Here is a 24,907-nt window from a genome sequence, read left to right as displayed (position 1 = left end):
TACTAAAGAGAACTGAACAGTGTGTCTGACATTGTTATGAATGCATGATGCCGGAGTAATACGCATCTGTAAGTCATCAAAAGACAACTATAGTGTGAATATGAACACACACTCATGGTTTACATATGGCAAATATTTAATGCTATTTGCCACCAACGACACAGGGGCTTAAAAGTAAAGTTAGAAAACCTCCAACCCGAGAAATGATCATCATTTAAAAACTGTATTTACTCAGGTTAACGTGTAAGTGTGATATTCCAAAATAAGGAAGGGGACAAACATTTCTTACAGCACTATTTATAGAGAGATTTTTTTTTATTTGTGTTTAATTTCAGCATGCTGGCAAGTTTCATTTTTTTAACTGACACCAACGATAACATGTAGCTCATAGCTGCATTTTTTATTTGTGGAGATATTCCTCAAAAAGAAGCCAACTTGCTGTATTTGTTTGTTCTCAGCTATTTCATCTAAAATACAAAGGTAGTCAGTAAGTACAGACAGGATGTAGAAAGAGATATCATACACTATTTCTCATATATTCGGTTCTTTTTACAAGCTCCATCATATCTTAAAAACTTTACCCCAAAATTCCAATAGAGTATTTTGCTTTCAGAGTGCAGCCTTACATTTGGTTTGTAGTAAAAAAAACAATAATGGGAAAGCCAGTCTTTAGCTCCCATACTCCTCTCCAGTATATGCAGTTCCCAGATTACAACTTTAGTTTTTGAGCTCCACTATCCTCCTTCCTCCTAGATGTCATCAACCAGGACAAAAGTGAACTCGTCTAGGCTGCCTGTTTAAAATGAAATGCCTGGATCACCAAATAAGCACAAAAGAAAACCGACTGTGTTACATTAAAAGTTGAGCAATTAACACATTTTATCTCAAGGTTGCACAGAATGTCTAAAGCCTGACAATAATGCATTCAGTAGCTGTCAGTATATGTTTTTATATTCAAAAGATGTGAGTATTAAAGCTATTTGTCGCACTTTTAAAAACTTGCATGCAGTTGAAAAAACAAAGAAAGAGTTCATGATCAGTTTGTGTTTCAAACACTTAAAAAGTTGAATGCTCGCTCGGTGGATTTATGCTTTTCGGAAAATCATGGCGGTACTAGCAGGCACAGCCTTGGCATGTTGTATATAAGATCACAGATACCTCATGCTGACACACAGCCTGCCCACTTCTTTGACAAAGACCGTGATTCATTACTGAGATTCTCTAACTGATGTGCAAGGTCGACTTTATTTTAGAAACCATTTTCCATGCTTTTTTTTTTTTCCAGAATATAACTTTAAGATTAAGAAAGCTGGAAAAAATGCCGTCCCAGTCTTGCTTGAAAAGAATTCAGGAAGAACAAATGTATGCCGGAGGTGTACTCTCAGCGCAGATTAAACATTATATGTGAGACTAACTCTGTAAGAGAAGTACATCGTCCTTGCTTTAACCTCTGCCATTGTCTTATGCCACGGTTGAAGTTCATGCATCATTTAGTTATTAAAGAATACTTTACAACCGGCCCACTTCAGATTGGATTTTCAGCTTAAGGGATCCTTTTCGTTCAATCTACCTAAGCTCCTAACTGAACCTGACAGCCATTCGGCAAGAGCGGGAGGACGTGTCCACAGTTTAAGTTTAAAAGAAAACAGCCAACCTTATTTCACTGTACATTAAACCAATTAAAGGGGTGGGGAGGGAGGAAAGGGGGGTGCGATTAAATGTTAGAAAGATTTAGCCAAATCCCGTCACGGCTGCACGTTTTACGGTGGTTCACATGTATTAATTTTTTATTTTTTTTGGGAGCGAAGACCAAATGAATCTGAATGTCACATGCTGATACTAGCGGCCGCCTACAGTTTGGTGCCGGGAAAATTCATTGAAAGAACGCAGACAGTTGCAAAAATAATGATGTTCATGAATAATGATAGAGGAGGTCTCAGAGGCTTCACACACACATTTTTAGTGCCAGGCAGCTAGAAACTGGCAGGATGAGGCTTATCGGGCGTGTGCCACCAGATTCTTGGGGGAAAATACTACAAATCCTACTTGGCGGGAAAACAGTTGTGCGTGCGCGTGTTTGTGCGTGCGTCTGAGTGTGGAACATGGGCCTCCCCAACAGCAAGTCCTGAGGGTTTATGGGTACAACGTGTACGCATGAGCTTTGGCATACAGTGAGTGGTGAATAAATGAGAGCGAGAGAGAGAGAGGGAGACAGCGGGAGGGGAAGAGGAAAATACAAACTAATCCTCTGGATGATTTGGCATCACAAGTTCGGGGACAATAACAGCCACGGGGTTTTCTGACCCGGGATGCAGGCACCGAAGAAGTCCCACACCAGCACCAGCACCCAGGGCGATACATGGAAAGGGCATCTCTGTACAACATACTAGAGGCCAAGCAAATCAAACACAAACACGAAGAGCGAGAACGCAGGAAGAAGGAGAAACACAATAAACAAGTCAACTCTGTCATATTCCAGGTGGAGATAGTTAATGTCACTCCACCTCTGCTGAATCACTTAGGAGGAGAGCATTACAGGAGATCGGGGTATTAACCCCTGTGGGCATAGTGACAAGCACAGCGTCAACGGGATCATCACAGCAATGCAAAATCAAACAGCGTCTCGTTTTTTTGTTTGTTCTTGAAAACACGTCGGACGAGCGAAGAGCAGCGTCTGCTTGACCTTGATTTGAACCCGGTGCGTTTGACGCAGCATTTGTAACCAATAATGGCTCCGCGGACTCACGTTCCTATCTGAACTGGAAAGACGTTCAAGTTTTATCCCTACTGACTTTACGTGGGCGCTTAGATACACATACAGGAATTTTAAACATATAATGCCCCAGATTTCACGAATCCTGTAAAGAAAAGGCAGCTGAGCAGACACAGGGGATCGTATTTCTTATTCGTCTGTTTTCTTCCTTTCTGTCTCAGGGAGGATTCTGCAGGTTTGAATTATTAATTCTCTCTCTGCATTCGATTTGTATGGCTTGTCACTTTTATGAAATTATATGTGGAATCTCTCATTCTTCTGAGCACATTTTTTTAAATTCAATATCCACATTTCACCTTGCTAGAAATTCAAAAGCTTCGGCAAGTGCTATATACTGAAGTCGTATTTTGAATTGAAAAATAAATCTAATTTTTAGACACCTATTTCCAAGGGGATGTAAAATTATTTTAAAAATGCACAGGAAAAAAATTTTTTTCTTTCAAAGTCCAACATAATTAGCCAGATCCAAATATTTTTTCAAATAATCACCGAGGCACCATTGAGAGTTAAAATTGTCATGTTTTTCAGCTTCAATAAAGTGATGAGTGTAGCTGTTCCTTTAAGTGTTACGATCAAGTGTATTGTCCACAGAAAAAGCAGCTTTATAATATTTAAAAGATACCGTGGGAAAACTTTCACCACTAGATGTCAGTTGATTGGAGTAATCTGAATCATGTTTTATTACCCAAGTGTGTAATCCTAGCTAGGGTGGCCGCTGTAAGACAAACAACTCTGGTCGCCCTTCATCTCTAGTGAGTGTAGGTTTTCAAGCTGCTGTTTACCTCAGCTGTCAATATGCTGGGTGTCCACGTCTATTTACTCTGAAGGAAGTTGTAAAACTTTCTGAAAGAAGCCCGATACAAATCCAAGAAACAGTGAAGCTCACTTTTGCCAGATGACAGCGATACTAAAGTGAGCTGTTGAGGAAAATCCTTAACTTTTCTGTCTTTCAGTGCTGCTGTTAGCTAGCGTTAGTGAAGCTTTCCTCGAAGTGGACTTGGATACTTAGCGAATAAACTCTCATGTGAACTGAAAATGTAATCAAACTGTTTGTCGTTGTTTATCCGGTGTGTTTCTAGCTGTCTAGAGATAGCAGTTACTTTTAAAGAATTAATGATAATACTTGTTTTCAATAAAAGCACAAGGTAAGGGTGAGCTCCCTGATGGGGAGAGACAAGTGCCATCGGATGGCAGGATAACTAACATTAGTTGCAGCACGGCTGAACTTACTGTGCTACCAAAAAGTTGTATTTTATATAGCGAAAAATTAATTTTCCTGACAGTGATTCTTTTCTCAAGCATTATTATTAGTGTCACACACAGGACACCATGAGCCTGGGGGCTGAAGTGTACACACTGTCAGTTATCAAAAAATAGCTTCAAGAACTGTGCAACTAAAAAGCTGAAGAGGAATAGAATGGCAACAGAGTCGAGTCAATTTAAAAACAATGGACACAGCACTGCAGCATATTAAAAAAGATGAGCGTCTTAGTCATGCACTAGAGGCTTGAATTTTTAGAATCAGCATGGAAACTGGCAGGAAACCAACATGAGGACTTAAAAACAGACGTCGGGCCTTGGAGTTCTGGATCAGCTGTAGTTGGTTTATAACATGTTTAGGCAGACCAGATAGCAGATCGTTTCAGTAGCCTTTTTGGTATGAAAGAACATATCAGTTTCTCTTTGTCACTAAGGGAGAGAAATGGTGCTGCTCTTGTAATATTTCTGAGGTAATAAAAGTCAAATTTTGAGACAAACCCACACATAACCCTCGAAGTTCAGGTCTGAGCTCTCTGGCTTTTTGGCCTGAGGTAAGTCCACTGTCCACTCTCGGGATGCTTACGTAAGACATTGTGAGATTAGAAAAAATATATGGTTCTGAAAATATCTCAGCGTGAATGAGTACCTTATTTCTGTGACATCTGGTGTGACTGTGGGGTTTTTGAAATTTTGAGGTTGAATTCTGTATTTGTTAGATGCTAAAAAGTTTAAAAATAAATGGTAGAGTTTGTGTCCTCAGTGTTTCACATACATAACTAGGGTAATTTTTTTGGAAAAAGCATAAAACTCTTGGGAGATAACCAATTAAAATCCATACCAGAAGGGGGAGCTGTGTTGGACGGTTCATGCCTGTTACTTACGGGCATTCAGTCAGACAGGAAGTCGGACTTGATCACCCTGTGGACCAAATCACCTGAGACAGCCAAGCTTGAATGAAGTGAAAGGGTGTATCTGATGAGCTAGAGAGCAGTAGAGCATGTCAGCATTTTAAACAGCAAGGTATGTACGTGAAAGCTTTCTGCAGTATGAAACCAAACCCTCATGTCTTCCAACAGTGGGGATTGATTCAGCGCTGAAAGCCTAGCAGCTCTGAGTCTTCAAGGTCCTTTAATAATTGGATAAGGTCACGTTTAAGCAGTTCAAACTGTTGATTTGTGCCATTTGTTCCCAAGCAGAATGCAATGTGCTCCAACTTTGGATGGTATAATCTTCGGGATTTTGCTGGCAATTTACTGGACTCTTGGCCTCGGAAAACACAACATTTTCTCTGACTTCTTCCTGACATTTCTATGAAATCTCGTATAAAGTCGTATGGCTTAGGAGCTGAGCTGGAACTGGTTTCTATGTCACAGGACAGCAGGGCTGAGGAAATGCAATATGGAGCGGAAGCGGCACAGTAACCGACACCCTGGAATACTTTCACACAGTCTGAGTCACTGCCTAGGGGAAGAAAGGCTTCCTTCTGAGAGTCCACCCAACTGATTACCATGCTGAGGGAAGCTGGAGGCGTCCCCTTGGAAGAAAATCCTGCTCATTCCAGATGCTAAATTTGTTGGCTAGCTGGATGTCCGAGGAGGGTGACAGGGAGTCTTTTTTGCTGTACGGACAGCCGTCCATGGTGGAAGTTGCTTCAGGGATCTCCAGACTGTGACACCCCCACACTGGCAAAAGCCAAGTCAGTTAGCAAGTACAGAACTCCTCACATGTGCACGGTTGCTGCTTAGGTGTATGCTCACAGTTGACTTTGTGGACAAGAAGTGAACAGTGAAATAACTTGTTGTTTTGATTCTTGTTGCTAAAAAAGATGCCACTGAAGCCTAATCTCTCTTTTTAATACTCAATCTTTAGCCAGTACCTCCTGAAGACAGTGTACTAATAGTCCTGTCCACCATTAAATCACAATTAATTTAATGATTAGAACTGTTAATAATCACACCGTAATTTGTGCATTTATCAGTGCAACGCTCAGCATCTCTACACTACAACAACATTCTGCTGTGCTGGCATCCTACAAGTATTTCCTTTGATCGACGGAGAGACGGTCATCTGTTTTCGATTCAAAACGTCCTTGCTGACTGTGGATATTTGGATAGAGAAAATAAAATCCATTCAGCACTCCTGCTAATGCATCTTTAGCATCGAGGCTCAACAGACGGATTGAGACATTGCTTGCCGGTACTTCAGGTTGTCTTTTTCACAGTGTGCGCTCTCAGTTTTCACCTATTATGAATACTGAAACTGCATTTTTGAATTGCCTTGGTGGCCCCTACCGCCCTCTCATATAGGCTCAAGAGAGGAAGGCATACTTAGAGACCTGAAATACTTTTAGCACTAATGTGCTGTTCAGTGAACCGTCACAGTGCCAAGATTGACACCATTTTTTACGCAGCCCCCCATTAGTGTCACTCAGCCTCCACCGTGGCACATTAAAATAAACTAATGATGTTTCTTCACCAAATGTCTTATGGAGTATTAGTCAAGAGAGTGGCTGCTCTGTACTTACTGCACTTTCCCCATAAAAAGTAGTACAAAAGAAACTCCGTGCTGTGTCAGAAATGTAATGCGGTTACAGTTATGTTACATGCAAAATTCTCGCAGCGAGATTATTTTTGGCAGCGATGCGACTCTCAGAAGTAACACAGAATCATTGAGATGACACAAAGGGAAAACCTCCATTTTCCTTAACCTCTGTTCCCATGGTTGCTTTATTTAGGCTGTGTAGCGATGCAAGGATAGAGGATCAGTGTCAGCGAGGCGAATATGAAGCTTAGTTCCAGCCTCGGGCTATCCCCACTGCTCTGGTGGCCTGCATAGAAAGCATCTCAGGGCCCTTTTGCATGGACACCCTTTTCCCCCCACAAACCTCTCTGGACACCACTCTGGAACTACTGAAGGGGAAACTGAAATATGCTGCCTTTCCGCAAGGTCAGGCTTAGGCAGGACTGACACCTGCTGCTGGCTATGTTTAACCTGGCATCCAGAGCCTGTGTAAGCCCCGTCTTACTACTCTGTTGTGTAAGGAGCCTGCTGTCATTGCAGTTTATTTTATAGTTAACCCCTATTGATAGCAAAGTCTGATTGGTATCTATTTTCTGCAGGAAATGAGTGACTGTAGCTTATTACACCTACGGATGTACAGGAAATATTTCAGACCTCTACAACAACATCTCTGAAAAATGTTCTGTGCTCTACCACCTTTTACCTCACTGTGTACTATCCCTCAGCGTGCACACACGTTCTCACGGAGCAAAATGAAATTAAATCTGTACTAAAACAGAGATTTTTTTCCTTTCAGGTCTGCCCTGCCTTATCATTTATTCAAGTTCCTGCGTAACCAGTTTCTCTGTTAGTCAACAAATTAAATGGATGCTCAATGCAGTAAGCCATTACCTTTTTAAGCAGGGGTTACGGCATGAAATGAAAGCATATTACGTCGGGTTTGATGGAAGTTCAAAGCACACCTTGACTCTTTTAATGAGAAAACAAGCTTGAGCTGGTGTACTCGCCAGGGCCCTCCATGTTATGAATAGCTTGGTCGCCTATACATTACAGCAAGAAATTCAACATGTCTGCCAGGGGTACTTGGGGAAATCACATTCCTTGGTGTGTGGGAGTGTTGCTTTTTATTACCTGCCTCAGAGCTTCAAATCCAATTCCATCTCCTCACTTCTCCCTGGGCCTTCCTCTGTCAGTGCTGAGAGAACATTGGATAGGCGATGAAGCAGCCTTATGGATGGAACGGCTATAGCCTGCAGGTGACTTTAAATTAACACCCTTCATTAAGAGCATCCATCACATGGGATCCATAGGGAATCACCACGGAACACCCATGACACATAAGTAAAGAGCTCATAGGGAAAAAAAAGCACTAATGCTGAATATTTCCACATCAGTCTTCAATGAAATAATCCACCTGTCTGACAAGAATTTCCACAAAAGGTTATTCTGGGTACAGTTGGAAGATGTCACGAGTTCTTATTTTTCTAGCTTTGCCTGGTTGTAAAACAAGGCAGACTTTCCAACCAAGGGTTAGGAGAAAGTCTCAACCTTACTGTGACAATTCAGTGCAGGAATGGAGAAGGCCTGAGCATAAATTTACAAAAGCCATTTTTTTTTTACAGCACAGCTGCATCCTTTATGAGGTAGAGAATGCCTAACCAGCCATCCACGGCAGAAGACAGGCCAGGCATCCGCGGTGACAGCAAAAGGGTGCTTCGTTTACATTCAGGGCGACTTAGACGCTATTCCCTTTGCCAACTTATCCTGCTGAAACAGCGGCCACACTTGGCCGACAGAGCTGTGATTTTTCAGCGGCCTGGAAGCTCCGGGGCTAGTGGAGGCTTTAGCAAGGGGAAGAGGCGAGAAATCTGGGCTGCCGAGCACACCACTGGGCCGAGATCCCTGAGTTGAATTTCTGAAAGGCTCATTATTCTGGATTGGAGAGAAAGTGGCATTGAGGGATGGAAGGGGTGAACAGGAGCTCAAGGCAAAGTGTCCGTCAGAGCTGCTGTGGTGCGTTTAGACACATCACCGCTGGGACAAATGGGGATCAGGGGTTGGACTGAGATCATATGACTCACCCAATTCAACACCACGGTGTTTCCCTGTACAGACGGTGTAAGTCATATAATTGACGCCCTGTGGACCAGCTCGCGTTTTTCCCTCTTTCCTGTCCTGATCAGCCAAACTCAAAATCATAAACAAAAACAAAGTGCTCGTTTGAACGTGCTTAATAAATAAAGACGACTGCCGACGGCGCCGCTGTGACATAATATCAAATCCAAATTAAAACATAAGAGAATGCTCTTTACTCCCTTTTATTTGAGTCCAGTCTCGGTGCAGCAGAATACATTACTATCTCAGCTTAGCACGCTCATAACTGACATCTCACCAATCTACATTCAAGGGCTTCAAAAGGGAATAAAATTATGAGGAAATTACAAGGCAAGTGAGTTTTGGTCCCATATGGGGAATTAAAACTTATTATCTGTGACAACCTGTCAGCCAGTGAGAACTCAAACATGAGCACAAAGCTCCGAGAGCCGCAGAAGGGAGCAGGGAAAAAAAAGAATGATAAAAGAAAAGGGGAAGGAAAAGAGAAAGGGGCAGTTAGAGACATCATTTCTGCGCAGATAAAGCACCTCCCGGTAGGCTGAACAGTAAATGTTTTCGACGACTGTGATTTGACAAGCTTGATCTCAATGTACAGTGTGGTCATATCGGTTTTTTTTTAGATCTCACGTTTTGTGTTGTATCCTGTGTGGAGTGGTCCTGGTTTAAACGATACACTGAGTGCTTGCGGTTTCTTAAAGCGGACGGCTCAATCTAAAGCAGGAGCTAGATGGTTACACGGTGCAGTTATTCAGGGGAATATGTGCTGGTGATATTGGGAAAGTTAACAATAAAGGATAGGCTAAACAAATCATATATCTCCTGCCATTTAACAAGTTCAAGCATAGCCCTTCACAGTCACTTTAACCAGTTCAAGGGAATTAGAATACTCTCTGGAGTCGGCAGTCAGATGCAATTAGAGGGAATGATGGCAAATTAGACTAAATGATCACGCTGTCTGATTTAATGGGCCCGAATTGGTGCTAGCTTACACTCCCATAGCCATGATGTCATCACCAGGAATCCCAAGAGTGCAAGTCAAACATTTTTACTTTAATGTTCCCTGAGGAAATCCTCCATTCTTATTTGGTCCACCACCCGACCCTCACATCCCACCTGGGAATGCCGAGAGAGCCGCATGAAAGTAGAGCAAAGCCTCAAATCTTCAGAAGGAAAGAGCTTCTCAGAAGCTGGTCCAAACATCCGAGAGCTACCAAGTTAAGGCAACTTCAGAAAAGGCCTCCAAAACTTGGCTACTGCTTGGAGTTTCCTTTTGTTTTTTTCTTGCAGAACAGAAAACTGTTTTGCATGCGGTGGCTTTTACGACCAGCTGCGTGCTTTGCCACGGCTCGCCCTGCATATGCGAACAGAATTACGAGTCTACGGTGCGCTCCAGCAGCCACAAGTCTTCCTGTAAAATAATACAGTGGCAGGGTGAGGGGGAGGAGGAGGAGGAAGACGGGGATGGGGAGGGGGTGAGGTGGTGGGGATGAGCTGAATTTTGGTTGCTCATTCCTCGGCTTTGTGTCATCCTGCTGACATCTGCTACATTTGCATGGCAGCTGGAGATCCTTGGATTAAGCGCTTACAAGAGTATTGCCATATCTCATTTAACAACATAATCATCTTATGAGGGAAGCGATGTTTCATCCCCGATGCTTTACAAAGCTTGGTGTGCAGCTTCCACTTACTCTCTCTCCCTTTCTGCCTCTCGTCTCCCTCTGTCCCTCCTCTCTTTCCTCGTCTCTGTTTTCCTCCCAGCCCTTTTCCCTCCAAGCTGTCTCTCTTTTGATGCTTGTAACTTGCTGTTTGGGGTAATCTTGCTGTACAGGACGTAATGTGTGCGCGGACGAGTGTAGATCACATTACTTACCAGACAAGTCCTTCACTTCTTCTTTTTTTCCCCGCCACTCCAAGGCTATCTGGTCCACAAAAGCTCAATCAACATTTCGCCAAGGTCTCTGAAACAACAACAGCAACAAAAAAAGAATGAGCCACATCAAAACACCAGCTCCAAGGGATGTCTGAGCTCTAATGCCACCTCTTGTGGGCAAACAAGAGGTCAGTAAAAAAAAACCCCTGGAAAAACAGTGTCTTTGGGTCTGTTATCTTATACTACTAATGCTAAAACGGACACTATTAACCATTTTATTTTTGATGAAAGTCTTTTAAAATGCCGTCCACATATTTATAGGATGTTCCTACAATGTTAAGATAATCTTTATACACTTCAGGTTCGTCTTCATTTATATTCTTCATTTCAAGTGTTGCTTGGTTTTAAAAACTGGGCACGGCTAACGTTTGGTTCATAATCCCCAGTGGAAGAGGATTATTGATTTTGGTAAGGCCCTGAATTTTTCTTAATGCTAACATAAGGTTGACAAAATGAGCAGGTTTTAATCATTGCACAACAAAAAAATAAAAATAACCATAAAGGGAGAAAAATATTTCCATATCATCCCAGAAGCAAAACGTCAACATTAGCTCCTAATAGCCTGATTACTAACAGGAAAAATGACTGTTTTTTCTCCTCCACTCCATTTGTTTCTTGATGTTTTCGTTTTAACAGCATTTAGCGGAAAACCCACCAACAATTTAATTCAGCTCAATTTTATTTATAGTTCCACTCAACAACAGTCATCTCAAGACACTTTGTATTCTAAAGTAAAGACTCTACAATATTAGAAAGAGAATATTACATAGCCATGATAATAATGAATAGTTCCATGTCCGACAAGAGGCGCAGGCTAAAGAAACACAGGTCATGCACCGTGAACGTGACAGTTTGGGTGAGTGCAGTGTTGCCAACTCCTCAGTAAGGAAAATCGCTATTGGCTGTCCTAAAAGTCGCTAGAAGTCGCTAAATGACGTCATCACCTAATTTGCATAATTGGTCACGCTAATGTAATTGTAACCTATGTTGTTGAGAGAGAAATAACATCGTGGAAGAGACCTAAAGTGAGTAAAAACGTCCTACATGCATTTAGAATTTATTTAGAACTACAAATTAAATTTCTTTTAGCAATTATTGTTTTTTTAATGTCACAATTCCAACCCTGCTCCTTTACCCGGGCTTGGACCGGCAAAAGTGACCCGAAATAGGCACTCTGGTGGAGTTACTTTGTGTTTGTGTGTGTTTATAAGTAGTTTTAAACCTTGTGATCCACAAAACAGCATAAGAGTAAAAGATTAAAAGAAGAACTGACTGCGTTACAGCACCCGCTGCTTGTTGAGAGTAAAAGCGATACGCGCTTTCACGTCTTTTTTTAGCGACTTTTTATAGAAAAAAAGTCGCTAGGGGGTCTGAAAACTCGCTAAATATAGCGACAAAGTCGCTAAGTTGGCAACACTGGGTGAGTGAAGAATTCTTAGTATTGGTGGTTTCGTCTGAAATGTCTAAATCCTGATGAATCCTGAGCGTTTCTTGTTTAGTGTATGCTACTACAGCGGTCCCCAACCCCAGGGCCACAGACTGGTACCGGTCTGTGAGTCGTTTGGTGCCGGGCCGCGAGAGTTGAGGCTCGGCTGTGAAATTTAGGGTTTTCAGGGTTTTTATTGGTTTTTAGCATTATTTTTTTAATCGTTTTTATTTATTTTATGCCCTTGGTGTTTTCCTGTGTGTTATGAATAAATCTTCTTTTTTTGGTACCGGTACTGGTTTTATTTTGTTGTATTTATCCGCGACACCTTAAAGCCCGGTCCGTAAAAATATTGTCGGACATAAAAGGTTGGGGACCGCTATGCTACTACACCGTACACACACACACAAATGCAACATTCACAAGTAAGCACTCCCCTAACACAATAAGGGTTTTGTCCATTCAATAATACAAGGCACTTTACATTGGAAATTACTGCTTGAGTTGGATTATCTGCCATGTACGGTGCAATATTTACGTGGTTCTGAAGAAAACTTCTTTCAACTCACTGATCGGTTTGCTAAAGTCTCACTCGGTTGTTCTGATCCAATAACCTTCAAGTTCAGATGTCTCTGTGTTACCCTCAGCTTATTTCAACCATCCTAAACATTTGCAAAGTGGACTGTTCGCCTTTCAGTGGTTAACAGAAGACATTAAATAGTCTTATCTGTATATGATGGGTAAAAATGTTCTTCTTCTTCCACAGGAGATTTCAGAGGGTGCAGACTCCTCACATCGCCTGGGATAGATTTTAGAAGCAGCAAAGTGAGAGAATAACTCTAATGTGTGTGCAAGAAGGGCTCTGTAATTGAAAAGTTGCATTTAACAACATACAGCTTTCTCTCTCTCACATACATCCAAGTGCAAGATTTGAAGTTTCACGTACATGAATTGTGTAATAAACACAAGTTACAAACTCAGTTGTATTTGCCTGATATACACAAATTCTCTTTGTTCTCTTCTTCATTTGAAACAGAATCAAATCCCTCTTGGCTGTCATAGCAACATAACACCAAACATGGGGAGAGATGAATAGATGGTGAATATCTCGCTAACCTATGACCGCTGTTTGCAGTGTTCATTTTGTGCATGTAAATATCTGCAGTGAAACTACTACTTAATTATACTCACACATGCAGCTAAATACAACCGAGTAAGTGTTAATTATCGATTAGTCAATACAAAATGAAACTTCTATAAATGGTAAAATAACAGAGAGTGGGGTGGGGTCATGATTTAATGACCTAACATGAAACATTCAGTTTTATAGTCATGCTATACTTTTAACAACTACATTTTCAGGTCATTTAACCAAGTACTGCAAACATTAATTTAAAAGAAGCGAAGGGATCCACTGGCTGCAGGGCACATGTGTCCCCTTTGTCCTCTGGTTAATCCACCTATAGCTGCACTGATCACAGACTAAAGTCAGCTTATAAGAAGGATTACTTGTTATGGTCTGTCAAATCAAACATGCTTGTAATAATAAAGTGTTTTCAGATTGTCACCTGTGAAGTGTTGCCATTTGTTTTAATGGAACATCAAAAAGCAGCAGAGAAGTTTGGCCTTTTAAATACAGCAGGAAAGGCCAGAAACAAATTCTGAGCAAGATGGCAGTGGAGGTGGTGTTAGTATTGTAATGAGTATGTTAGTACTGTTCATGCAGTGCTTTATGTAGAATATATACAAATAGAGTTTGCAGCTAAAGAGTGTGACGTCTTACAGCGGGGATCAAAATGAAGGACGTCCTGTAATTTATAAGAGAAAGCATAAATAAAACAAAAACATAGCAGTTCTAGCAAAAGGCACAGAAAAACAAGAAAATGTTCTGGTAAAGGACTTCTTTTCTTTTTTTTTAAAGTCACTTCTTTACCGTGACCTTTCTGAGCTTGAAATTTTGCTCCCTTGCTTCAGACAGGGAGATAAATGGGTCCGTGTCCGCTCAGGTTACCGACACAAGTCCAATTATTTTGTCTTGGTTTTCCAATCTGGTTTGCCTTTTTAGCTTTTCCTTGAGTGTGTGATCAAATCTGTGCCTGTTCCTGAAATCCTGGCCCGCTCGCCTTTTCCACACCATGTTTATTTAATAAAGAAATCTACAATATCAAAATCATCTGATGGGCGCCTGATATGAGATAGCAGCACGGTGCAAAAAATGTGCTGATGCTGTCAAGCCCTTTTTCTTCTCTGTAGTTGCTCTAGTAAGCAATTCACATTTTCTTTTTACAGTGCCTCGCAGTCATGATTGTCTCAACGAGGAGGGCAAATATTCTTGAGCGAGATGACCTTGTTATTTCTTCACAGATGGACAAATTTTTAAAGCCATGCACGCAAGAGCATTATTCAAATTCTCGTGGGCAAGACTGTTTCCATGTGCATTGTTGTGCCTTTAGTGGTCCTGTGCACTACCACTCCCTATGGAAGAAAGTCTTTAACCTTAAAGTGTTGCATATACGGGTACAAACAAAAGTGTCTTTATGTGGAAATAACAGCAGTTATTTTGTTGATAATTTATGCTACACCTACATTAGAAAATCTGCATTATTAAAAGTATTGCTTTTATAAATGTTCCATTAAAGTGTTATTTTTCTAATTTAAGTTGTATTTAGAGGCTTTAACTGTGATGTTATGAAGACAAAATATGATCCTACAGAGACAGATCTCTAACAAGGTAATTGGTCCACCAACTCATGTGCATGTTTTGTAGGTGGAATTTAGAAAAATACCTTCATGTCGATTTCGCCATGACTTGAGACTGACGACTGAGACCATAAACGCATCAAAATAATGTTTAATCATGTCCTCAGTCAAGTAAGAAGCAGGGCGGGTTTCTCATAGACTTTACAGTTATCCATGATGGACTTTTGTTTTGCAGCCAGAAGAGTCTCCCCCTGCTGGCCATCAGATAGAATGTAGGTTTAAAGCTACAATACAGTCGCAGTTTTTATTTTTAAATACAGTTTAAAAATGTTTTTATTCTTCACACAGTCGGGTTATTTTTCTGGAGATGCGTATAAAAAATTTAAATCTGACTAGTAATACTTTTTACTTTTTTCTGGTGGAACCGTCCTGATGTGTTGATTTCTAAACGCTTTGCTTTTATGCAAATTCACATTTAATCATTATCCTTAAATGAATGCGTGTGTCAAACACACTGTGGCTGGGATAGAAATCCGTAGTGATCTCGCAATTTCTACCCTACATCACATCCTAATCATCTTTTTTCCCCTTTATAGGTCAAAATTTCCCCGGGACGCCACAAAGCAACAAAATACAGTAAAAGTACAAGGTGATATTAGCCTTTGAATGAACCGTTTATATAAAAGGACGTTTGCCACAGGGTGTATTTCTTCTACTCTGAGACCTATTTTATGTCTAAATTCATTTGGGGACATTACAGGTCACAGTGTCCATTTGTTTAGTACAGTTTCTGGTCATTTGTGAAGCAACCTTAGCCTGTACCATATTATATGCTCTGTAGCGTCTGGGTGTTGTGCACCAGCGTGGCTTCTTCACAACCTAATTTCATCTTTTCTTGTCTGACCATCTAACTTGCAAAAAGTAAATACTAAGGAAAATTTCCTTATATGTTTATAGTTTACATATATTTATTCTTTATATATAAAAAAATAAAAACAACTAAGCTCAGAAGTCTGGCTAGTGTCAGGCATAGATTGAATGGGCACCTGTGTTTGAAGGGGGCCAGGAGCCTGTACCAGAACTGGACTCAAGTGCGGGATGAAGTGCAGAGGCAGAATAACTGAGCTAAAATAGCTTTTATTTACAATGGCTCAGGGAAAACAAGGAGACACAAAACCTAGGAACTTAGCATGGCGTGATATACAACATAGTGTTGGGTGGGGGGAACGCTAGTGTGGGGGCAAAACGAAACCTAGAAACTTGGCTTAATACACAATACACTACAAGGCAAAGAATCCTAGCATGGTAGTTGGAGGCACATTCTCTTAAACAGAGACCGGTGGTGTGGTACTCGCAGAGCACACTAGAGGGATAGAGAGAGAAAAGGAATTAGTGGGTGCGCTGGTTGGGCCACGGGTTAGAGTGATTACTGGAATGGAGTGGCTTACTTGGGTAGGAGGGGGCTGAGACTCGGAGGTGAGAGGCAGAGATCCAAGTAAACCAGCCTCCTAGATCGACATCAACAGGTTGATGATGCTCCTAGGAGTGTTGCTGAGAATCCTGAGAGGGTTTGTGTCCAGAGTCCAGAAGGTGAACCTTAGTGATGATGTCATGGTGTAGCGGGCCAATAGAGCTACGGGAGAAGATGACAAGGTAAGCATAGAACGAACTTGGCTCTTGAGCTAGAGTTTGAGTCTGTTACCAACTTAGGGGAGCTGACAAACTAGCGGCAAGGCAGCAGTGAAGCTGGCCATTAATGCTCTCCATTGATTGCCCAGAATTAACTCCAGGTGTGCTGCCCAGGTGAGAGGATGGTAGGCCCGCCCCAAGGTGGGTACAGGAGGCAGGGATTCACACAGGCCACACCCAGCTGCTCACACGGACCGTGACAGGCACCATCTATGTTGGTTTTTTTTTACAACACCATGCACATCTTAATGAAGTAAAGCATCTCATCAGCATACTATTAACGTCCTACTGATACTTGCATAATTTATCAAACTTTGGAAACTTGTGGTATTTTTTTAATTTTAGTCAAGACAACAGCACAGCTTGTGTCTATCAGAGGGGAGCGCACTCCAGTCTTTACCATGACGCCAGTTTTTTTTCCAGAATGTTCAGTAATATTAAAGCACTTTTCCCCCCATTTAATTTGATTAATTTCTAGCCATCAGAAGAGAAACTCTCCATTTATTCACAAAGACTGCGCATACTTACATCAGTATTAGTGTCTGTTCAAAGTTCCCCACATTAAAAAAATGTTCTGATTATTAATGGAGATTCTAGTCTTCATGTAAATTTGGCATGACCAACAAACGTGGCAAGATTAAAAGAAAAAAAAAGACACCAATAATGTCGTGGGGCATAGCGAAGCTCTGAAGAAGCCCAACCAGAAATCACCCAAAACCATCACAGGAAGTGGAGCCTGTTTTCCCGTTTGATCACTTTAACCATGACTAATGTCTCAGATTAGATATGGATGCAGAGCAAACGACTAAAGCGTTTGGGTTGGAAAAGACAGTATTAATTCACTGCGTTATTTATGAGCTATATGTTTATTTTCTTCAGTAGCTCCAGCTAAACATATGGTGTGGTAAATTGAGGCGGCTGAGAGGAACAGGTGGTCAGTTTTTTACAGGACGGTTTCTGTATATGAAAAAAGGGGGAAATAGAAAAGTGAGAGAAAAATAATCTAGAGGGAGACTGGATGATTTTTTTGAACTACTAAATAAAGACAGAAACAAATGGACCCGTAAACAGAACTTAACTGATCAAACAGTGATCACTATTAGAGTTACAGTTAGTTATAATTAAAGTTAGGTTCATAAGTATAAGTAACTTTTTGCCTTGTTATAGCACCACAGTGGATTTTAAATCAAATGATCAAACTATGTGATTGAAGTGAACTTTCAGCTTTAATTCAAGGGCCTCAAAAGGAATCGCACAATTGACTGACAAGCAGTTTCATGGCCAGGTGAGACCTGTTCCCTTGTTATTTCATGACAGAGTAAGCAGATAAAAGATCCGGACTTGACTCCAAGAGTTGAACGTTGCATTTTGCAGAACTCTGAATCTGAGGTCCAAAGAGATGTCGGTGCAAGTGAAGGAGACCATCGTTAGACTGAAAAAAACTGGAGATGGGGACGAGGTGGGCTGCACGAATGAGAGTCTGAAAGGGAGAATGCCGGAGCACTGAGATTTAAACCACGCAGAGTGGAGACTGAAAGAAGGCGGGCAAGAAGATAACTGAACTAGTTTAATTATTATAATATTCACTTTAACAGCGTAAGGAAAGTGGTAGCGAAGTAAAGAGCAGACTAGCAGCCAAACACCCATGAAAGCAGGCAGATGAATGATTACAGATCTTCCTTATTGAACTTACGCATAAGCTTCATTAAAATGGATGATCATGAATTCTTTCCTTGGATAAGAAAACTCCCTTCACATCATCTAACCAAGTCAAGAACACTCTCAAGTAAATATAGTGGGTCTGCAAGATGCAAACCACTGGTTATACTCGAAGACTAACAAGGCGAGATTAGGCTTTGCCAGAAAACATCTAACAGAGCTCTTAGCTCTGAAAAACAATCTTTGGACAGATGTAACCAAGGTGTACTTTTACTAAAATGATGTGAAGAGAGAAGTATGGAGAAGGAGAGAAACAGCTCTGTTAAATCCCTTGAAGTGTGCACTTCAGTCCCATCTTGTTTCAGTTAGAATCCACTGGGATGGTGTACAGAGGCAAAACTACAAAAGCTCAGCTATTGGACAAATATTCACGGATCTGACTCCATGTGTACCCATCATGTATGTGTTCTGATGGGTACGGGGAACCCTTTTCATCCTGTATGAGAACACTTTGGGAATTTCAGAGAATCTTTTCATGATCCTGTATACTCATTCATTACGAGTCAATAAATCAATCGTGTTTTCTCTCATTAAAGCCTGCACAAAACTATTCTTGGCACCGTCTAATCGACGCACCTGAACAACTCGATCATTTCTTAATTCTCAGTCCGAATTACTGACTTTTGTTGATGGATTTCATGGCACGTTTCTGTGCACCGAGTAGAGGGAGGTCATGGTTTGCTAATAAGTAAACTCGTTACCACGCATTTACAGGATTGTTCCATTGAATGGAGACTTCTCTCTGAGGCATTGGTGTAATGTTTCCTCATGAAGCTGCTTATGGGGTGTTCACTCTACCCCATAAACAGCAACCCTTCCACTTACCTTACAAGCAGCTATCCTTCAGCTCTTTCTTTCTTTATCTCCTATGAGTAGCCACAGGGATGATGATGGGCTGTAGCCCTGGAGCACCCTTTTAAATGAGCAAATATCTTGTGATTACCCGCTAGAATTCTCTCCTCCTTTTTTCCCTTTTTTTTTAACTTCCTACTTCCTTCCTCAAAGATTAAAATACCCTTAAAATAAGATTCTGCGCTCATGTGTTTTTGGCAACTTCTTAAATGTGTTGCTTCTGCTTTAATGAGACAAGACTACACTCTTTTGTTTGCTTAAAGCAGCTGAATGATAAACAAAATAACGCTGATAAAATAACGCTTAAAACAACAAGGGTACTACCGGCGAGGCGCGCAGCTTTGTTTTACAAAAACAGCATGTTTCATTACCTCTCGCTGTAGATTTTACACAAAGCAACAGTTGGCCGGCACATATGGCAGACAAAAACGTGGGCACTGTTGTGTGGCCCTGCTTCATTGTACACAGATGTTTGGCTAGAGTAGGGGAAAACATAACAGAAAAGGAATTTGGTATTAATTAAAATTTCCAGCTTCCTAGATTGACATCAACGGGAAATGTTGTACAACTGTTTCATCATTCCACTATAGCATTTGTAGGTTTGTTTTTTAAATAAAGCATTTTATAACAGTTTTGTGTTTCCCAGCGTGAAAGCTAAAGTTAAGATATGTGATCACTGCTGTTTGTCTGATGTTAGCAAGACTGTGCTGAAAAGCTGCCAATCCAATATTTTGGGGTTTTTTTGGAAGGTGGTGTCTCTCCTTGGTTCAAACCTCCTGGTCGGCTCAGGACTTCCTGCGCGTCCCCCAGTTTCCCCCCACAGCCTAAAGACATGCTTGTTATCTAAACTGGTGTTTCTTAATTGGCCTTGTAAATGCGAGGGTGTGTGGTTGTCTGTCTGTGTTATAGCCCTGTGATGAACTGGCGACCTTTACAGGGTGTCCCCCGCCTGTCATCCAGTGTCAGCAGGCATAGGCTTCAGCCAGTGGATGGATTGGAATCTCCTTCTTTCGGCTGCTCCCTTCAGGGGTCAGCGCGGAGGATCATCTGCCTCCATCTCACCCTATCCCTTGCATCTTCTTCTGTCACACCAACCCTCTGCATGTCCTCCTACACTACATCCATGAATCTTCTCTGTGGCCTTGAACACACCTTCCCCTCTTTCCTCCTCCTTTGTCTTCATGCAAGAGCAGATTTGCACCGTTCCCTGCATGGAAATCTCCTCCTGAATTGGTTTTTGCATCAAATGCCCTTTCTGAGACAACCTTTCCCATTTATCCAGGCTTGAGACTGGCACTAGGAGTACACCGGCTTGTCCTGGCACAGACAACCAGCCCAACTGCCATGTTTGCTTGTGCTGCTGGCTTTAGGCTGCTCAGGAGTGACATTTCCCTAAATGACTACAAACTGGTGCCGGGCATTGTGCTTTACTTCCTGTATAGCTCTAATTTCCTCTGTGTACGGCGAAGCTGAAAGTGCATAAGCGGCCAGCATAATTCAGCGACACCACCTCTTCCAAGTGGCAACGTTCACAACAAGCCCTCTGAGCAAGCGTCGTAAATAAAACGTGAGAAATTACGAGTGCTGCGCATCAATCACATTGATTCTTCCGGCCTCATCATCCTGTATTAAGTCCTTTAGTATAATAATGTTGTCAGTGGATTTGGCGCAAGGTGTCTTCACGCTGCCAGTGTCAGTTCATTTAGACGCTCCCCCGGAGCCCTGGCAGCTATCATTGCTCATAACCACCATGTCAGTCAAAAACAGGGGCAGAAACACAGCATCTTGCCCTACGGAGGTGCTATCACGATGAAGGGAAGAAAGACGCCACATCTTGGTGAAAGGGTGTGTTAAATGTTGTTTCTATGAATATCAGATATGTGACTCGGGCAGAGGGAGGCTTTAATGGAAGTAAACTACTTCTGACACTCTTGACTGGCAGTTTGCTTTCATGGTAAAGCACATTCACCGTGACACGAGCACTCCCACCGGCAGCCAGCGAATGCTCGCCCCTGGATCCCTCACTTGTCAAATGTTATTTTTGAGATAAGCACGCATGATTCGTGTTTTGATAGCGGAGTCTCAAATGTCACCTTGCGCTGATCATCAGAACTTAAAGTCCTTCCAGTAACAATAGCAAGGACTGAGCATCCCAAAGCTGCTCGTGAATATGAATTTTTTTTTTACAGAAAGAAAGAAGCTGCCCTCGGTGTTGGTCCAGCTCAGCGGGGGAAGCTGCGTACGTTTCATTCCGGAGATCGAAAATGTCCATTTTCAGGCCAAATTCTCCATTCTAAATCTGTTTTTCCATTCGGTTTCCAGGTGCATGCAGTGTGAGACAGCGTTCGCTCTTCCCTCATCCTGCATTCAGGGGATGTATTTATCGACTGACAGTCAGAAAATAGGACACAGGAAAACATGTGCAGCCGGTACATTGGGGTTTCTGGAAAGATACACGCATTTCCAGGGTTGTGTTCATCGCCACAGCTATCGTGGAAGAGTCCCGTCTATCTTGATGGACCCGAGGTTACAATTTGCATGTATGGAACTATTTAATAAATGCATTTGATTGATTTGGTAGCAATCTTTTCCCCCATTCTATCTCCCTTTGGATTAGAAATGGAAATAAATCCTACTGCATATGCCATAAACCCATGCGTTTATATACTTCACATTTTTGCTCATGCAGATTGCAAAACCTCCGTCTTCTGCTCTTTGTGGCGTCTTCCACTTCCATGTGAAACATCAGCCTTAACATGTGTGCGCTGAAGAAAATGATAGAAATAGCTTTTTTTGCCATCAGAGATCAATTAGAAATGATTAGAGGTGGTTAATTGTTACGTTTTTTTTTATCTAGGAAAACAAATAAAGAGGTGTAAATCTAACATTACGCTCACACCTCCCCTTTTATCACAGTGTCTGCAAACAGGGGATTATAAGCTTTCATCAACAACTGTATTTTTTCTTTTTCCTTTTTTTTAACGACTAATGGCCATTTAATTCCCCCAATAAAATGAAGGTGAAAAAGTTTTAACAGCTTTTCCTTTCCATGATCATTTTCTGTGTTCCCTATTCCTCCCCATGTTCCACAACCCAATTAGGGCTGCGCAGAACTGTGCAATGTTTCCGAAAAGCCCTGAGCTGCACGATGGCTCTGAATGCCCAAGGTGTGTTATTATCTTGTATTAGTGCACCACCTGCCTTGCCATAATGATTAGGTAATTGGCTCAGTGCGTGTCTTGAAATAATAAAGAAAGGAGACGTTTTACTCTGATTAAGGAAAGAAAGCGGATCAAGTGAGAGAGAGCGAGGCCACCAAGACCTGCAAAACACATTTGCTGGTGTAAAGTCAGAGTCTATAAAAATTTAAATATAATAAAAATTCACTGTGAAGTTTAAGTCAGTGATTTGGAAGCAATAGATGTATCATTAAATAGCTATCAGGGATGCTGAATGGCTTCAGGAGGAAGGAAAGTGAGCTTGAGACAGAAACTTTATACATAACGAAAAAAAATCAAATATCACAAAGAGAAATTAAACCAGCTGCTTAGCGAGGCAACAATGCTAACAGTGGTTAGCATTGTTGCCTCACAGCAAGAAGGTCGGTCTGTGTGGAGTTTGCATGTTCTCCCGGTGTATTTGCGGAGTCTTTCCCGCTACTTCGGCTTCCTCCCACAATCCAAAGACATGCAGTTAGTGGGGTTTGGCTGATTGGTGATTCCAAATTGCCCATAGGTGTGAATGTGAGCGTGAATGGTTGTCTGTCTCTCTGTATTAGTGCTAAGACAGACTGACAATCTGTCCAGGGTGTACCCCCACTCTCGCCCTATGGCTGCTGGAAATGCTCCAGCCCCCGCACAACCCTGAATTGGATAGGCAGAAAAAGATGGATGGAAAGATGGAAAATCATCAGGCTGAAAAAGCCAAATGTAAAAACTGTTATTGCAAGAACCTCAAAAGGCATCAGCGAAAAAAAAGTGGTCTGGAGGCTGTATGCCATTGTATTGGTATTAGCATGATCTCAGTCAAAGAGCATTAGGTCTGTTAAAACTGGGTAGACTGCATTTTCACCCTGAATGATGTCCCTCCAATGCGTCTAGACTGGTTATATCCTTGATGATATTCTTGCATTTATGAGACAGATTTACATAAATCATATGAATCTTTTTCACAAGCATGGCCTCTAAATTGCAGACTGAATTTTCAAAGCCAATTACTGGTGGTGTTTGCTGCTGTTTTCCTCTAAAGTTTCACTGCATACAGAGCATGCAGTGAAACACTTCATTATATATCAGTTCTTTCCCTGCCTGCACCAGAATTGTTTCCACTTTTGAGGCATATACTTTGCACTGCAGGAAGGAAACGAATACCTGAAGACTGTGTCAAGGCAGACACACAGCTACCCTGCTATGCATTCGCACACAGATTTCCAACGCGAGGCCTTGCTCCTCAGAAAGCAGGACATTTTACTACATTTCCTTGACAATATGTTAGCAATTTGTAGCATGTCGGGATGAGATCGCTCCCACTGGGTGACTGATACGAGTAAAACTCTACATTTCAGAGAACTTAAAAGAACGCACACATTTTGCACTGAGAAGGAAAATGGTTACTGCTGCCAAACAGCTGATGTTTGCTTTACATAATACATAACATATTTAATTTGGACAAAGCTTTTACACTCTCAGGGTTGTCCTTTGATTTATGTAGTTCAATGACATGCACATATTCTTTCTCTGTAACACAGATTTCTTATTTAACTTAATGCTATATTAAAATTTAAATATCCACTCTTATTGTATTCTTTGTATGATGTGCTTTACACCAGCATTGCCCTTTAAAACTATCCCAATAAGTACAGAAGGTGGCTACACAAGAAAACTCCTTTGCCCAGTAATGAAAATACTATAGGTAGTGCTGGATGTTTTACCGGCATTGTTACTTGTGCTCTTACACAGCTAATATGACCTTATTAGATTTTAGACTCTTTCTAATTTTTGTTATTGCCTCGGGGTCAGTACATGTTGGTCTGCAGCTATCAACTTCACAGATTCATCAAAGTTCACCAAAATTAAACTTCAACAATCAAATTCATCGGTGATTTAATGTTATGCTACAGTCACACTGGGGGAAACCGTAGCTGCAATTACTGCAAGCGTGTGCAATGAACTTGTGACCTCATTGCGTTTCGAATAGTTGCTTCAAAGACGTGAAGCGGATCTGCGACCACTCGATAAACGGCAATAAGATGGCGTCAGTCAAGTTGGCAATTACATGCAATTTGAGTGTGATAAATAAGTGAAAATCACAGTCTGTTGCCATTTGTTGCTGTCAGCACACAGAGAAATCCCCATTATCTACTCGCAGTCAGTCCAGCAATAACCTAATAACATAGATCTGAAGCAGAACTTCAGAAATTCATCAGCAAAGAGTTGCTGCACGACAGTGATGTGACACAGTCTCTCTGCAGCCTGTTTCTGTATAGTAAAGTCAGCTTAAAACTCTATGCCAACCAAATGAGTTATCTCCTGTTACAAAAAGGTGAGTTGCAGATGAGTTACACAGTAGACTGTACACTACTTCCAATTTTGGTATCATTCCAGTAAAGTAAATACAAGCCCAGTATTGAGAAGATACCAATACCGATTTTTTTAACCTTTAAAGAATCATCATCAGTTTGCTAATTCCGAAGACATTTTAAAGACCACTAAATCACTCTGAGTTATAATTTCCGCAATAATTCGTTAACAACAAAACTCACCTTTTTGAAACTGGGCTGTTTGAAGACCTGGAATCTAAACTTCTGTTGTTTAAATGCGCTTTAGCAGAAATGACAGTCAACACAAAAATGTTCAGAGATTTTTCATATTCCGTGTTTGAAGTATATTTCTTATTTCCATTTGACACAATTCAGTGGACTACA

General features: G+C 41.4%; 1 long non-coding RNA gene across 1 annotated transcript in view; it reads right to left on the bottom strand.

Moving 5' to 3' along the window:
- The window catches only part of LOC120439386, a 52,143-nt gene extending 35,701 nt beyond the window's left edge, over nt 1-16,442 (bottom strand). Inside the window, exons 1-3 of the long non-coding RNA XR_005612616.1 lie at nt 16,173-16,442; nt 10,539-10,626; nt 7,685-7,748 (exon numbers count right to left, since the gene is read on the bottom strand). This is a non-coding gene — a long non-coding RNA (uncharacterized LOC120439386). The remainder of the gene's footprint in view (nt 1-7,684; nt 7,749-10,538; nt 10,627-16,172) is intronic.
- Nucleotides 16,443-24,907: the final 8,465 nt, after the last annotated feature.

The sequence above is a fragment of the Oreochromis aureus genome, linkage group 3 (genome assembly GCF_013358895.1).
Source record: "Oreochromis aureus strain Israel breed Guangdong linkage group 3, ZZ_aureus, whole genome shotgun sequence".
NCBI classification, from domain to species: domain Eukaryota; kingdom Metazoa; phylum Chordata; class Actinopteri; order Cichliformes; family Cichlidae; genus Oreochromis; species Oreochromis aureus.
Note: the sequence above shows the minus strand (reverse complement) of the source record. Positions and strands in the feature narration are given on the sequence as shown.